The sequence below is a fragment of the Nyctereutes procyonoides genome, unplaced genomic scaffold (genome assembly GCF_905146905.1).
Source record: "Nyctereutes procyonoides isolate TBG_1078 unplaced genomic scaffold, NYPRO_anot_genome, whole genome shotgun sequence".
In the NCBI taxonomy this organism is placed as follows: Eukaryota; Metazoa; Chordata; class Mammalia; order Carnivora; family Canidae; genus Nyctereutes; species Nyctereutes procyonoides.
In genome coordinates this window covers 50,276,269-50,292,877 of record NW_026575126.1, presented here as the reverse complement: position 1 = coordinate 50,292,877, position 16,609 = coordinate 50,276,269, and positions in this window count along the sequence as shown.

The window sequence follows — 16,609 nt, the reverse complement described above, 5'->3', positions numbered from 1 at the left end:
ATATTTAATCCCAAGAGGACAATTCCACTATATGCAAAATGCAGCAGCCCCAGCAATTTACAAATGAATAATGACCTAAGAAATGAAAATGAGCCTGCTGACACTTGGTTATATGACAGTGAAGTCTTTCACAAAAAATGTAACTTTCCCACTCTCAAATTCAGACCTAGGAGAAGTATTTAAAAGGTTCTTCATAAAGTGGCCCTCTCTTGTTAGCCTATGTTTTCATAGCTATGGTCCTTCCTGTCCAGTCTCATCTCTCTTTGCATTTCCCAAGATCTTTTTGCCCAGTTGTGCTGGCCTTGCAGCTCCTTGATGGCCATGATCATTCTTGCTTTGAGGCCTGACTGTACTATTCTCTCTACATGGAGATTTCTCTTCTCCTGTATGTCATTCTCTGGAGATCTCTATGTCCCCAAGCCCAGAGTTTCCTTCCATAGGGCAGGGTTTATGGTTACGACATACTCATTAACCCTGCTCATGATTCCAAGAAGTTGACTTCATAGGCTAGGCTCTCCAAGTGGTTGACATTTTTTGGTGATCCAGAAAAAAGTAAAGAAAGTAATCAAGATGAAAAAACAGCAGAATGGCTAATAACCCAGGCCAGCTTATAAAAGCCCCTAGAATAACCTCCATTATCACTCAGTCAAAGATTTCCTCCATAAATCAATGCCAAGAGGTAGGACAAGTGAAGCAGGGTAAATTCACAAACATTCTATTTATCTATGCTGGTTAAAACAACAGCAATAGAAAAAGGCATTACCACCAAGTTCTTGCAATAAAACTCAACGCATTCTCTTTTGCTCACAGATTCAAACTTTCCAGTGATCTCAATGATTGTCCTCTTAAGAAAACTTCTTCTGGACTTCTTTTCAGGGATTTTCTTTTCCTGTGACTGTGAAAATGTCACAACTGCAACATCTCTTCTTCTTTACCATGCTTGGGCCTCCAACCATCTCTCTGGCAATGACTTCATCTTGTGACCAGGTTATAATTGCCTAATTCTACTGTTTCAATACTGTTTATAATAACAAAACAAATACACAAAATATTTCCTAGCACAGAATTTCTTCCAGTTGTTACTTACTCCTCAATAATAAGTATTATAAGCAAACACTGGATATGTGCCAGGCGTGGTCCTAAACATTTTACATACACTAATTCACTAAACTTCAAAATAACTAGTGGTAGGTATTTTTATTAGCTTCCCTATTGTACAGATTAAGAAACTAAGACACAAAGAGGTAAGGTGATTTTCCTACTGTCATATAGATTGTAAGACTGAATTTGAACTTGAGCTTAGGCTGTGAACCTATACTCTTAAACCACTATATGTTGCTACTTTTGTTTACAGGATACCTGTCTGCACATATTGCTTGACTTAATAATCTCTCATTTTAATTCATTTAACTCCTGATCAGCACATTCCATCATGTATAACTTCAAATTGCCCTGGAAATTTGAAGAACAAAGAATAGTGTGCTATGAGAAAGAGAAACAGTGGGAATCTAATTTTTGATCAGAAGAGTAAAGGAAGTGCCCTCTGAAGAATGAAACAAGGAGGAACCAAGCACTTGAGACCTCAGGTAGAAAAATGTTCTAGGAAATCAGAAGAGCTTAGCCAAACCCTAAAGGCAGGAAAGTAACCAGTAGTCAAAGAACTAATCTAAAAACTTGATGGTTAGAATTGAGTATAAGAAGAAAGTGGTGGGTGTGTGGGCAACCAGTTCAAGGGATTAGGCAGTGAATATGGACAAAGAACCTGTAACCAGAGAGAAGTGGAGTCAGAAACTATTTTTGTTTGGAGAGGTGGGGGAGCTAAGAAGTCATTTAAACGTGTAAAGGGTGATAGCACAGGAAAGAAGAGACTTAGATACACAACACAGAAGGAAATGGCGTTTCATTAAAAGCTCCCCGGGTGATCCCAAATGGGCCTCTGTATCAGGGGTGAAATGAATACCAACTGACGCGATCCTTGAGGGCCACTCACCAGAATGACAGAATTCCAGAATGATAGGGAGATCAAACGAATGGAATGAAAAGGGAATAATAGAAATCAAGGAATCCCTCATCCTTAAACGCCAAACCTACTATTTGCCCTCTAGACCTTTTCCCACCTTTTCCTTCCATCACCCCAGATGGAAATCCACTGGATGACAGAATCACAGATAACAAAGCCACTCATCTGACAGTGAGGGAACTAAGGATCAGAGTAGGTGACTCACACAGCCAGATGGCTCCATGGTTTGCTGGTTTGCTGTTCCTCCCCACTCTATCCTACAGAACTACACATACGAAACCCTGAAGTCATGCAAGGGGGTGACACCCAAAATTCGGCCACGGAGCCTCAACCCACATGGATCCCTTTAATGGGTCTTGTCTGACCAACTTCGTAAAGCTACAGAATAAGGCTCCTCTTTCTTTTGTACTAGAAGTGTCAAGAGCCTCTCTAGCCATTTATTTGATGGAGAGGTTGCTAAATGTTACAGCGAACAGCCCCATCAATCTGGGTAATAGCTGAGTGTTAGTGTCTGCTGAAACCCTAAGACCTCACCAACCTGCAAGGAAAAGTTTTCCTGACCGCCAGAGCGTGCTCTGCATGATTATCCAGAACAGGAAGGTCATGTGCTGCAACGGACTCTGGCCCGGAGGTAAGAAGTGTCCTACCTGAGCCGCGATTCTGCTGCTGAATTGTGTGGCCTTGAGGAAATCACTTTATCTCTCTGAGGAAACTTCCACTAGAAGGGGAAAGCGACTAATACAAATAACCCCAAACATGGGCACACAAACTTTAGAAGCAAGTGCACCGTTTCAGAATTGGGTGGTGCCAGGGAATTTCTTCACTCCTCTAGCAGTTAGCTGTGGCTAGTGGCTTTTTGCTAAGTAACAACCACAAAATCCCAGTGGTGCACAACAGTAAGAATTCATATAGCTCATGCATCTGCAGTTCAGTTGATGTAGGTTCTGCTAGGCTGGCTGATTTACTCTGGGCTCGGCTGGAGTAGCTGGCTCTGTTCTGTGTCTCATCCTCTTCCGGCTCTGGCCAACTAACCCAGGTATACACTTCTCCTGATGATGACAGAGATGCAAAAGAGTGGGCAGAAATGCATGAGGCCTCTTAAAGCTCAGGCTTGGAACTGGCACATCATTATTCTCATCTTATTCTATTGGCCACAGCAGTTGACATGGCCAAACTCAAAGTTAAGAGACTAGGGAAATATATTCCACTCCTCTGGTACAAGGAGCCACAAAGTCATGTGGGACAGGACATACACAGAGGGAGGAGCCAGTGAACTGCTTCACGTGCCCAACCCAACCTCCACCAAGCCAGTTTCCCCACTGTTCCCCCATTACATTGTGCCCCAACTGCAATAATCTCCCATCCGCCTCTCTAAACTCGACCTATTCTACAAGTCCCAGACCAACAGGCCCCTTCTCCCCCATATGGAGCCCCAAGATTGACCAGAGCTGCTCCAATTCTATGGACCCTATGGAACGTGTCTCTTTCAGTGCCCCCAATGCTAGTCCCACAACTGGAGTTCAAACAACAGAGGTCGTTTGATGGGTTAGGCTCTCTGTGAAGGGGATGTGGTGTTTGTGCTTAGCTTTGCCAGGAAGAAAAGGAAATGTCGACTGCCTGACCTAAAACCCCTGGGGAGCTGAATGGTGGGATTCCCTTTCTGGGGTTGAGGGGGTTGGAGCCACGTGCGAGTCCACCAGTAGAGAGCGTTGTATCTTGCTGTGTTGGCCCAGCAGTAGCACTGTGTGTGTACCAATGCCTACAACAGTGCCCCCTTCAGCTAGTGTAATAATCTTCATCTTCCCTAGAGCCCAGACCTAGTGGGACTCAGGAGCAGACATCATAGTGTCCCTCTAGAGGATTGTGAACCTCTCATGTCAGTCACAATACTCAAAACATCCTTGTTGAAGAATGCTTGCCTCTGTAAAATCAATCCATGCACAGACAATGGTGGGTTAAAGCCCCACACACCCAGACCTCAATTTAGGTTTATTCAATCCACCCCCAACTATAAATATAATTTCTTAAAATGAGAAAATTAGGCATAAGAGACAAAAGATGAAGCCATAAGCATGACTAACACCCAACATTAATTATACTGCATCCCTGTAATACCGAGCTTTCGAGGAGCTAGGAGGATAATAAAATGTGTGGATAGCCCCAGTTCAGCTTCTGCCACAGACATCAGTGGCTGAGCCTCTTTTCTCCCATATATGGATCTCTCTTAACAGACTCCCAGATTTCCAAGGTCTCACTTACCTCTGGCTACAGGACCAGGGCTGCTGGGTCTCAGAATAAACACAGTCTGACCCCCACATAGGTTCCCTCTCATTCCCCAGGGCCACTCTCTCAAAGTCCTGTTCTGCCACTTTCTTCAACATCAGAGGCAGCCCAGCCCCCTGCACACCAGGCCACAGACTCCCACCTCATCTCCCTCTTAAGTGCCTAGAGACCATTTTGCACACACCTCTCAGCAGCAGCTACAGCAGACACCATAAACCTGTGAGCAGGATTCATTAGCTCCATAACAGGTCCTGGTACTCAGCCTCCTCAGTGCTCTGCTTCCTCGAGGTAACGGCGGGCTCCAGCAGAGAAAAGAAAGAGAGAGTCCAGCATCCACTGATGCCCCATGGTGGCTCCAGTGGCCACTTGGGGGCACATCAAAGTGGGCTCCTAGTTCTGCAGGCACGAACCAGGGCCTAGGAGATGCACTTCTGGCCTGGCCGTGCCGTCTCTGCTCAGAGTACAATTTAGGACATTTTTTCCACGCTGTTCTGGAAAGTGGGGACCCACAGAGATATGCTAATGAGCATCACAAGTCCTAGAATGCCCTGATCCCTGCAGAGCACTGTGTTACTCTAATTGTTTGGAGACCCATTTTCACATCCCAAGACCAGGGGCCAGAGACTCTATAATAACCTGAAGGCAAGAAATGATAAATTTTCTCATTGCCTCTGTTCTGGAAAGAATGTAGTTTGCCCTTTCAGCCATGGTAGACCAGGACAACTCGGGGACACCTGTAATCTAAGAAGTTCCTTCCAATGGGTAAGGGTCCACAGGAAGAAGGGTCCATCAAGGTTAACCCAAAGGGGGACAAGCTGGTATGGGAGGTCAAATGCACTAAGGGGGGATTCAAACTGACCCCCTCAGTCAAGCCCAAAACCTGGCCATTACCTTAGTTCTTTCTCTCTCCTTGACTAACTCATCAACCAGCAATGTCACCTGCTAAGTAGCTCTAGAATCTGTCCCATCCTCCTCATTTCTATTACCAAGGCCTTAGATCATCTGGGTAAATTTGTGGGGAAAAATGAGAGCAGGGCAAGGGACTAGGCCTAGACTGTTCTGTCCACTTGCATCCCCAGTCTGAGTCTCCAACCTTCTAACCCAGGGAGCAGCAAACTACAGCCCAGGCACCAAGTCTAGCCAGCCACCCATTTCTGTAAATAAAGTTCACTGGCACACAGCCAATCACATTTGCTTACACTGTATCTATGACTGTTTTTATCCTATAACATCAGAGTTGAGGATTTGCAAGAGACCCTATGGCACACAGAGTGAAAAACATCTACTCTGTGGCCCTTTAATAAAAAGCCTGCTGAGCTCTGCTCTTACCACCACCCCTGGCATGAGTCCAAGTCACCTGTCTTCGTCTCACTCAAGATTCACCCACTGGTCCCCCTGCCAAACAGGAAAAATAAAAATGCCTTGGCATACATGCATGCAACATTCTTTACAAATCAATCCTTCCCTAGTTCAGGGATTACAAACTGGCAGCCCATGGGCTTCATCCAACCCCTGTGTGCCTTTTGCAACCCAGAGAGTCACAATACTAACTTAATTTCCAACTTTTACAAATCATAAGACCATACATCAAAATTCAGATTTCTGATTTATCTTAGAAAACATGCAACTCTAGCAACACATGGCTCCGGTTCCCACATAGCAACCATTAGCCAGAATCAACTCACATCTGCCCCCTTTCAATGGTGCCTGTGCTCTCCAGGTCACCACAGACCCCACCACTCCCTTAGTAGCCCACACATATGTAGGCATATGAGTCTGACACCTCCGGCTCTTCCTTCTTTCTTTACCAGCCAGCCCTGGTAAATTTTACTGTAGTTACACCCAAAGACTCAGAGTTCCCAAAGAAGTCATGCTCTCTCCCACCTCCACACTTGTGCATGCAGTATACTCTTGTATTAGTCTGCTAGGGCTGCAAAACAAAGTACCGTACGTAAACTGAGTGGTTTAAACAACAGAATTGTATTTTCTCACAGTTCTGGAAGCTGGAGGTCCAACATTAAGGTGAGAGCAGACTGGTTCCTTCTAAGGCCTCTCTCCTTGGCTTACAGCTAGACATATTCTCTCTCCATCTTTATATGGTCTTCCCTCTTTGTGTCTGTATCCTAATCTCCTCGGCTTACAAGGACACCAGTCATATTGGATCAGAACCCACCCTAATGATCTCATTTGGCCTTATTACCTTTTTAAGGACTCTGTCTCCAAATATAGTCATATTCTCAGGCCTGGGGGTTAGGACTTCAGCATGTGAATTGGGGCGGAGGGACACTGTTGAGCTCATTCACTGCTCTTCCAGAAATGGCCTCCCCTACTTTAACCATCTGACAAATACTCCTTTAAAAGGCAAATCAGACACCTCTTCCATGGTGAGGCCCCCTCAGAAATCCCCTCTAGTGTTTGGCTTCCCATCTTATATTTCTTTGCCACTTGGACACACCCTCACTAGAGAACCATCACTTTGCACTACAGTAATTTATATATTCCTTCCTTTTTTCCCACTGAACTGTGAGCTTCTGGGAATAGTAACTACTTTTTTCACCTCTATTCATCAATAAATATCCACTGAAGACCCCCATGTGCCAGGCACTGTTGATGCCACCAAAGATGCAACAGTGAACAAGATGGACTAGTTTCCTGCCTGCACAGAGTCTGCACTCTAGCAAGGGAAAAGGATGATAAATAAGAAAATAAACAAAAGAGGTCAATTGTACAACACCATGTTTAACCACTTGGGGATATTCAAAAGACACTGAATTAATGCTATAAGGGAAATATGTGCAAGATGGGTCTAGGCATCTTAGGATATTTGCAGACTTGGATTTCTGAATTGTTTTGACTCCAAGTTGCTGAGGCAGTTATATAAAATGTCAGTCAGCCTCCCCTTGTCCTGAAAACTAGTGTCACTAGCTTGGGTCACTGCATCCCTATATCCTTCCTTAAGTCATGGAACCCAACACCACCTCTAGGAAGAGATATAAAGACCAAGACAATATCCACCAAAGACTCCCACTGCCCCTGCCTCAAAAATCCCCAGAGTTAAGGTCTGGCTACCCATGGCCAGCCCCAGAGATGGGCTAGAATTTCCTGTGCACAACTTCTGGGTAAATTTGTGGGGAAAAATGAGAGCAGGGCAAGGGACTAGGCCTAAGAGGACCCACTCTATGTAAATGATGTCCATTTCAGGAGCAACGTAGTCTATAACCACCTATAAGGAAGCAATGGGTGATTTCTGGAAGTTCTCCACTAATACATGAGAAATGGCACCAACCACACCATAACCTCCATTTTGTTGAAAGCACAAAGCCAGTGGGAACTGGGTATGGCCATCCATCACATCCACTCCCTTCCTGTTTCCCACAATTCTTAAAAAAGTAAGAGCTATTTGTATATCACTGAATTTAAAAATGCTTATTGGGGTGCCTGGGTGGCTCAGTTAGTTAAGCGTCTGCCTTCTCAGCTCAGGTCATGATCCTGGAGTCTTGGGATCAAGCCCCACATTGGGCTCCTTGCTCAGCAGGGAGTCTGCTTCTTCCTCTGCCCCTCGCCCTGCTCATGCTCTCTCACTCTCTCTCAAATAAATAACATCTTTTTTAAAATAAGTAAATAATAAATTTTAAAAACTTAAAAATGCCTATTATAGAAATTTTTAAGTAGATTAGAAAGTAGGCACCAAATTCACCCCCAAGAACTCCATGTCCTCTCATACCCCTTCATACATATAAAATTCAGAAATCATTTTTGCCACATAAAAACTGATGTTAAATTTATAGATTAATGCTAAATTTATACATTAGCAGGAACTTGCTGCTAATTTTGTAAATCCTGGGCACCCTACCCTAGAATACATCTAGTGGTCTTTTATAACATTTGGTGCACTTTATAAATATATTCTAATATGTCCTGCATGTCAATTATCTATTGATAGATGTTTTATATTGTTGGTCACCAATCTCAATTATTATATATATGATATTTAAGTGATTATATTTCCTATGCAACTACTATTGGTAAAGAAAAGGTATGGTTCACCAAACTACCAAATTCTTATTATTTCTAATAGGTTTTAGTTCCTCCCCTGAGATTTTCTATGTAGATATCCCCATTATTTTAAGTGATGATTATTTTGCCAGGTTCTTTCCAATATATAACCCTAGTTCATTTTTCCCTCTAATTGCATTGGCGAGCAATTCCAGGGCACTTGTAAATAATGACAGAAAGAGCAACCTGTTCCTATATCAAGTGAAAAAGGCATAACATTGGTTAGCTGTTGGTTTGGTATAGATTTCTTTTTCTGATCAAGAAAAAATGCACTTTCAGATTCCAATCATCCCATTATCAGTAATAGATGTCAGATTTTATCAAATATTTTTAAGGATCTACCATGATGATCTCAAGATGTATAGAATACTTTTTTCCTGCACTACACATTTCCATAATCCTTTATTTTCCCATGTCACAAGGCGAACAGTAAAATTACCAGATCAAAGATATAAATGTTTGAAAGTTCTTCAGACATTTTGTCAAAGTATATCCCTGAAGATTCCAGACAATTGACACTCTGCCCCCACTCCACAGGGGATGAAAATGGACTCTGCCCAGCATTGTGCTTTAACAACTAAAATCTCTGTCAACTGATAAGACTATTGAATGTTGGCTATAAAATATACAAGATATACCACCTCTGTCCCACTCTCCTACTGCAACTCTTAAAAAATAATTGTTGGTCCTCAGGTTTATGGTACCTGCTGACATTTCATAAAGATTTTAACACAATTCCTCTGGAAGAGCCCTTAAGGAATATCTAGCACAATGATTGAGAAACATTTTGAGGTCACAGAACTACAATAATCTGAAAAAGTTACACAGACTTTTCTCAGAAAAGCTGTGCATACGTGTATTTTTTTTCATGAATATCTGAATATCTGCAGATCTCCTGAAGCTCATCAGTGGTGTGTCACAGACCCACAGTGAAGAAGTTTAACCTAGTTCAAGGTCTCTATTCTACAGATAGGAACAAATGAGGTTGGGATATCATGCTTTGGTAAAAAACTGAAATAAAACTATCTTTTGACTTGTTTCAAAGGCCTTCTCCAAAAACATTTTTAAAGAAAAGCATATATTAATTAGTTTTCTGCTTTAAAAAGACATTTTTATGAGCTATTGAGAAATAGCCACATTACTGAACTTGCCACGAAGCTTTCCAAGATAAACACTTAAATGAAGTCCATAACTATTCTCATGGGATAAATGGGAAAATGTGCCTGAGCAGATATGAGAAGATCCAGGGCCTAGTCCCAACATGCCAGAGAGTTAAAGGTCTATCACGGAATAATCATAGGCACTGTGAGCCTCATTTTCCACATGTGTAAAATAGGGTAACAATAAGGTTGTAGCCTGTGGAAGGTTGTGTATGTGTACTGTGTATGAGTGGGTATTATGGGTAATGGAGGGTTGTGTGTTGTATGTGGGGGTTGTGAGTCATATATGTGTTGTGTATTTTGTATATGATAGATTATATGTGCATTGTGTTTTGAGTTATGTCAGAGGTGGTAGATTGTATGGAGGGAGTTGTGGGTTATGTGTGTATGGGGATCGTAGGGAGGATACGTGTGTGTTTGCATGCATGCGTGTGTATGCGTGTGTACATAGGCTAAAGGGGTAGGCTAAACCAGATTGTGGATGGCACACTAGATGTTGCTGGTGCCCCAAAGGTATCCCTTCCTCAGTGCAAGACAGTTGGTCTCCAAATGCCAGCACCAGCATGGATTTGCCAGAGGGCCATCTCTGGGTCTGGGTCCCACTTTGGCCCCACTCTCAGCAGGCCAGAAGTGCCAGTGAGTTCATGCTCTCAAACCATAGTAGCCCCCAATCAATGACTGATAAGGGTTGGAGGATAAATACCGCAGCTCTCCCAAGTTCATATTCTATACCTTTCCCTAGGCCTGCCCTGCAGGATCTTGCTCTAACTGCCCAGTGTAGTAATGGGCAGTAATGGTGATGACAAGCTTGAAAATGATCTTCTATGGGTTGCTTTCTTTTCCCTGTTTTATTTCCACACTCCTATCTGGGTGTTTCCTGAGATCCTTCCCAAATAAATGACCCATTCTCACATCCATTATCTCAAGGTCCACTTATGGGCAAACTCATGCTAAGACAGTCTTATAAGCCATTCTGAACTTGCCAATGAGGGCAATGGGCAGCCATAAGGGTTACCAGTATAACCCTATCAGTATAAACACAACCCATTATGTGTTTAAAAAATTAAGTGAAAAAGACCTAAAAGTCCAGGAACTTTCTGTAGCCCACCCGTACCCCAAGAGAGATGCCTATGTTGTTTGTGCACAAAGCCTCCTCCTAATCAAGGAAGGGTATTTGCCCTCCTCCTAATCAAGGAAGGGCATTTGCCCACCTCCAGGGTGGTCCCATTCATTCTGCAGGGAGTAGCCATGCCAAGACTCAGGTCCAAGCAAACACTTCACAGCCCATTCACACCAGGATGCTTTTCTAGAAACACCTTCAAAAGCATTTTGTCCAAACCAGTCAAGAAAAAGATCCTGGGCCAACTTAAAACCTGTCAGGCAGAGCTGCCATTTCTGGTGGACAATGTCATCTCTACTCAGCCCCCAACTGGAGAAGGGAAGCCAAAGCCACTACCTGCCCTTGGACAGGAACAAGGAGTCTGGTTTCTTTGCAAGTCAGGCAGCTGCTGGTGAACCTGCTTTAAAGGTGGGAATCTGGGCCTGTGTCGCTCTCCAGGAAGCTTCGTCGCTGTCAGATGGGGGAGGCCCACAGAGTCTGCCACTCTCGGTGTGATAGACAGCAGCCATCAGGCTGAGGCACCTCTCAAATTCCTCCCTGTCAGTCTTCCCTTCAGTGCCAATGAGAAAGTGCAGACCTGCAGCCTCAGAAAAGCTGGAGGAGTGCATCAGAACAGCACGCGCAGGCATGAGAGAAAAAGGAAACTGAAGGCAGAGATGAGGCACCTGTAAGCAGACAGCATGGACAGGACCCTCCATCCCTTCAAGGGCTGTTTCCTAGAGACCCTGGGAGTGCTGGCATAGCCGCAGTAACAGTGTGCAGCACAACACAGGCTCGTGGCCAACCCCCCTTATCCCTACTATACACATCCCCGTAAACAAATCCCTTAACTCCGCCATGCCTCAGTGTCCTCCTTTATAAAATGAGACTAGTCATACTTATTTCACAGTGTTGCTGAGAGGCTTACACGAGACACACTGTGTGGCAACTCCTAACAGGATGCCTACCAGGTACTGTTAAATATTCTTTTCCTTTCCCATTATAAGAAATAACACTTTTGCAACAATTTCTATATGCCCAGGCACTGCTGAAAGAAAACTTTCCACAACCTGTGAAGCAGATCCTCCAACTCGTCCCATTTTATAGATTAGCAAACTGGATCAGAGAAGTCACATACCTGTCAGGAGTTCTGGCACTTCAGGGGTGGCACCAGGGTTGGGACACAGCAGCTCTGACTCCAGAGCCCAAGTGCTCCCCCATGCCACTGGCTCCCCCATTTACATGAAAAACAGAAAGGAAGCCCACCCGTCCCAGGAAAAATGCTTACATGTCATCAGGCATCAATAGTGTTAATTGTTTGTTTACACTAAGTTTCAAGACTACGGTTGTGTTCACTGATGGTGTATGTTGTAGCTCTGGCTTCAAAACCAAACAAACCAAAGTAATGATGCTGTGCAGCAGTGGTTCACAAGGTCCGACCCACAGACCAGCCACATCAGCGTCACCTGGGGATGTGTCAGAAATGCAAATTCTCAAGCCCTGGTCCCAGACCTACTGAATCAAAAACTCTGTGGGGGGACCCCACCAGACATCTCTGAGCAAGCTCTCCAGGGGATGCCCATGAACACTAGAGTCTGAGCACCACTGCTGTAGTAGAACACATGTTTTCCTTTAGCAGTAACTACTAAGCGTGAAGAATGAATGAATGCATGAACAATAACATTGTTATTGTTTTACTTCCAGCTGAGCTTGTTAGGAGATAGGGGTAGTGGACACGTAATGTCCAGTGAGGACAAACAAATTTTCATTCATTCAATATCCATTTGTGAGCACTGACTGGGCAAGGCATCATGCCCAAATTGGCAGCATACAGCTAAAACAACAAATTGCACCAGGTTCCTACTTTTACAATAAAACAATCTAGTGGAAGCAGTTGTGTAACACATAATTACACAATTACTAAGTTGTGCTTGAGGTAAAGAATATGGAATAGAAAAGGAATAGTCAGGAAAGGATAACGGAGGCGTGGATCTCATCTTGGAGGTCAGGGAAAGCCTCTCCGGGGAGTGACATTTGAGTCAGGACACTGTCTGGTGTGGGCAGCCTTGAGGGTGAGTGGGACCAGGTACTCTGGCAGGGACAGCAGCCTGTACCAAGGCCCTGGAGTAGGATGATGTTCCCTGAGTGGTCTTAGGTACACCTCTCTCCCCCAGACCAGAGCCCTTTGATATAGTTTTAATGTTAATCCATTTGCTCAGGGCTCCCACACTGTGTGACAGGGCAAAGCCAGAACCTGCACCCATGCACAGGGCCCTGTGTGATTCCAGCTTCTCTCAGGGGACTGTTTTTCCACCCACAGCACCAGACAGAAGCGTGGCTTCCTTGCTGCACTCCTAAGCCAGCAGGTAGCAGATTCAGAGTTCCCGTTTCACTGATGGGTAAATTGTGCATGAAGCCAAGAGCTCCACACATGCAGCGGCCATCTGGGGCTGTCTAGATGCAGCTCCTGTTCATCATTTTGGCTTTGAACTTCCTCTAGCTTTCTACTAATGTGGTTCTGCTTTCTTTTTTTCCAAGCTTGGTTACATTTCTTTTTTTCTTGTTATATCTTACCCAGAATTTCTCTATAATTAAAGAGAAATGGTAAGAGTGAATTTGCCACATCAGGTCAGTGCACTGTACTTACTTTTAAAATCCTCCATGACTGCACTGGGTGTCACTACAGTGTACTTCCAGAGCATCATGGACTTTCCATCTGAACCTGAACCACCCAGGACTGTAATCTCTACCTGGAGCTCTTCTCTACCAAACTGCATGAACTCTCCGGCTTGCTTGCTAATATTCCCAGCAACTAATACAGCCTGTGGCCTAAAACAGTGCCGAGTGAATATTTTGGAGTGGATAAATTAGTTCATTTTTAACCTTCATACAATCCTACGAGGTAGAGAGAGAATACTGTTCCTCTCTTCAAGGTCAGGGAATGGAGGCTCGGAGCATAAGGTAACTTACCAGAAGTCCATGAGAGAGTAAGCTGCAGATCTTAGAGTCAACATCAGGGCTGTGAGATCCCTAAAGGCCTCTCTCCATCCACCACCCTGCCACTTCCACAGAAAAGGAAACTCCAGAAGGGCTCAGCTTATAGGTGAGGGTAACTGGATGCAGAATGGGCTGCTTCTTTCTGCCTGCAGTCAGGACAGTGTTGTGTGAAGGGAGAAGGGTATGAGCCCTGGGGCACTGGGGAGTAATTGGGGGATTGACAGAATGAGGTGAAGGCAGACATCCCCATGCTGTCACAATAGAGAGGACATGCTCTCATCCCAGAAATAATAAAGTTTAATCCCTCATAAAGATAGCACCAGCTCTGCCCTGTAATGTAAGGAGCAGCAAGATCTTCTGGATGAAAAGCCAGCTCAGACTGGTGAGCACACCTTCAGAGTCAATCCCCAGACTGAACATTGCACAGCTTGCAAAGACGGCCTTGTAGGGACCAAACTGTCATCAAAAAAATCACAAGAGAGAAGGCTGACAATCCTCTGTAACTCTCCATCCATGAGATCCACCCATAAATGAGCAAAGAAATGCAGAGTACAGACTGTATTTCATGGTGATTCCAACCTTGCTTAAAAAGCAAAATAAAAATATGTGCAACCTGAAGATGACAAAACTAAAAGTATTTAATAAAAATGAAAGCTGCCAGGAGAAGGACTCAAAGTGGGCTTTCCCCCCTCGTCATGAATGAAACTGCCTCTTTGGAACAAAACAAAACTGCATTATAAAGGAATAAAATGATGTTTTCTGAGTGCTTGTTATCTGACAATTTTGCCCCATTTTATATAACCCAAGGAAATGCATATTATTAGCCTTGTTTTAGAGCAAGGGCAGTAACCTCTGATGGGCTGAACAACCTGGGCAAGTTGTATGTGTAAGTGCAAAGCCACGTTTTAAAAATAAATGTTGACATTCTCTAAGGTCAACCCAGGCTGCATGTTACAATCCTATAGGAAACTTAAAAATGCTGCTCTCCAGGCCACACCCCAGACCAATTAAATCTGAATTTCTCAGAAGCATGAGCTTCAAGGTGACAGCACAAGTGTGGGCTTTCAAGACCAGCTCTGTGGTGGGGTTCCTGGCAAGCTCAACCCCAGTCCTCTGAGATGGTCTTGGTGCATCTTCAAGGCCTTCCAGAAACTCCCTTCTGCTTAAACTAGATCAAGTGCCTTCTGCTGCCTATAATCAAGAAAAAGTAACTTAACCCCTCTCTGAGCCTTTTTGGGAAGAGTGATTAGCAGTATTAGGAATATCACAGAGGTGTCCAGAGCTTTGAGGCTGAGACTAGACTGCCTATATGCATTCAAATCCCAGCTCTGTCACGGGAACTGTTGCTTTGGACAAGTGACTGTCTGAGCCTCAGTTTCCGCAAAATACAATGAGGAAAGTATGTACTTTGATGTTTTGCAGATCCAAAGGGAGAGTATAAATGGTGCTTTGCACATATAAAGCACTTAAAGTTTAGCTACTACTGTTGTTGAGGCTGGCACTGAAGGCTTTTCCCTCCATAAAACCACCATAACCCCAGGCTCTGGGAATGTTAATCTTCCTCATGCTTCTTAGAAGTCAAGCCATTCCCAGCATCATCCCTTTGCCCTTGTGGGGCTCCTGCCTAGAATGGCCTCCTTTTCCACTCCCACCTATCCAAATATTTCAAAACCTGACTTCTCTCACTTCTTCAAGAAATCCACCCTGCTCTTTCCCTTCTCCGAATCTACATAGCATCTGGCAATTTCTACTGTACGATTTAGTACTTAATTATGCCTTGCTATAATCATCTCAGTATTCCATCCTAGGTAAGTCCTGTCTCAGCAGCCACACTGTAGACTTCTCGAGGGCAGGTCCCTTGTCTCATATATGTCTTGGTCAACCCCACTGGGCTGGATACTTAGGAGGAAAGAAAAGAAAAATGTGTCATATTGAATTGAGCAATTCAACAGATGCTAAATCAATTTCTCAGGTCACAGGAGCGGGGCGGGGCAGGAGGGGGCGTGGGCAGAAGGTCAGTGGGGAAGCCAGGAGTGGGTCTCTATGCAGCCCTGAATTCCACCCAGTGGAATGACTAGGAGACTATTTGGTAATTTACATACAGATGACATTCAACAAAATGCAGGTGCCTGCCTTCTCACCACAGAGGCCAATTAAATGCTTTACATTTTAAAAAGCAGACTCTTTAAGAAATGCCTTTGAGAACAATTAGGAGTACAAAACACAGTAAATGAAACTGGAAGTTATCAAAAGCTATTGAAAGAAGTTGGAGAAACTGGCCAGTGGCCAAATGGGAAGAAACAGAATCCAGTGGATCAGGTGAAGGACTATAAAAGCCAGGAGTCACTGGTCCCAGTCCCTGCAGAGCCTCCCATGGGCCAATTGTAAAATGGAGATAATAATAGTGCTAGTCTCCTACGTTTAGTTGTTAAGACTGAATGTATTAATATGTGTAAAGTAATTAAAGCAGTGCCTAGCACTTAAGTGCTCAATGACTGTGGGTTGCAATGATTATGATGATTATTAATATAGTATTATTATATTGGCTCCAAAATAGCAGAGACCTTTTCTGCCTTGTTTTCTCAGCACTCCAGCACTTCCAGGACAAAGGAGGTAACTCAATAAATGTTTGCTGAGTGATCGCATGAAATGCCAAGCTTAGCTGGTGACAAAGTATGATCTGGAGCTGCCTACAGACCTGCTACTCAAGTGCCCTATTAGTGCTCCCTCCTTCCCACACCAAAGTCTCAGGAGCCCTTTCTTAAGTTTCAACCCCAGTTCAAAAGCCTCAGGGACCCCCTCCTGGCTTATCCACTCAGACTCTCCTAGCCAGGGGTCCATCTGTCCCATGGATTATCTGGTTCCTGAATCTTATCCACTCCCCCCACTTTGAACCTGCACATTATGAGCCCTCCCCCAGCTCCAAGATGGGACTCTAGAGGCCTGGGTTTAAATTCTGCCGTTCAGTGTCTTGCTAACCAATGTCTTTGGGTC